Here is a 324-nt window from a genome sequence, read left to right as displayed (position 1 = left end):
AATGTCCATCACGTGTTCTGACAGTCAACCTTCACAAAAGAAATTCTAAGGTATTTTATTTTGAAGGTCACCACACGTTGTTTACCTGAAGAATTTAAAGCGCTCTGTTGGATTTGAAGAAATTAATTCTAAACAGCGCCACCAAGCGACACGAAGCAAAATCTACACTCTGATTATAGCTACAAATCTGGGTCATAGTTTTAATGCCTTAATAATTTTTTCTGAAGAGGGCTAATTAATAGCAAATTAACTGTACATTATTTTTATGTTTTCTTTTAACTTTTTGTCTTTTGCATTCTTCACCAAATAACTTTTCATGTTCGT

The sequence above is a fragment of the Oreochromis aureus genome, linkage group 3 (assembly GCF_013358895.1).
Source record: "Oreochromis aureus strain Israel breed Guangdong linkage group 3, ZZ_aureus, whole genome shotgun sequence".
NCBI classification, from domain to species: Eukaryota; Metazoa; Chordata; class Actinopteri; order Cichliformes; family Cichlidae; genus Oreochromis; species Oreochromis aureus.
The sequence above is the reverse complement of the archived record's forward strand: the minus strand, read 5'-3'. Positions refer to the sequence as shown.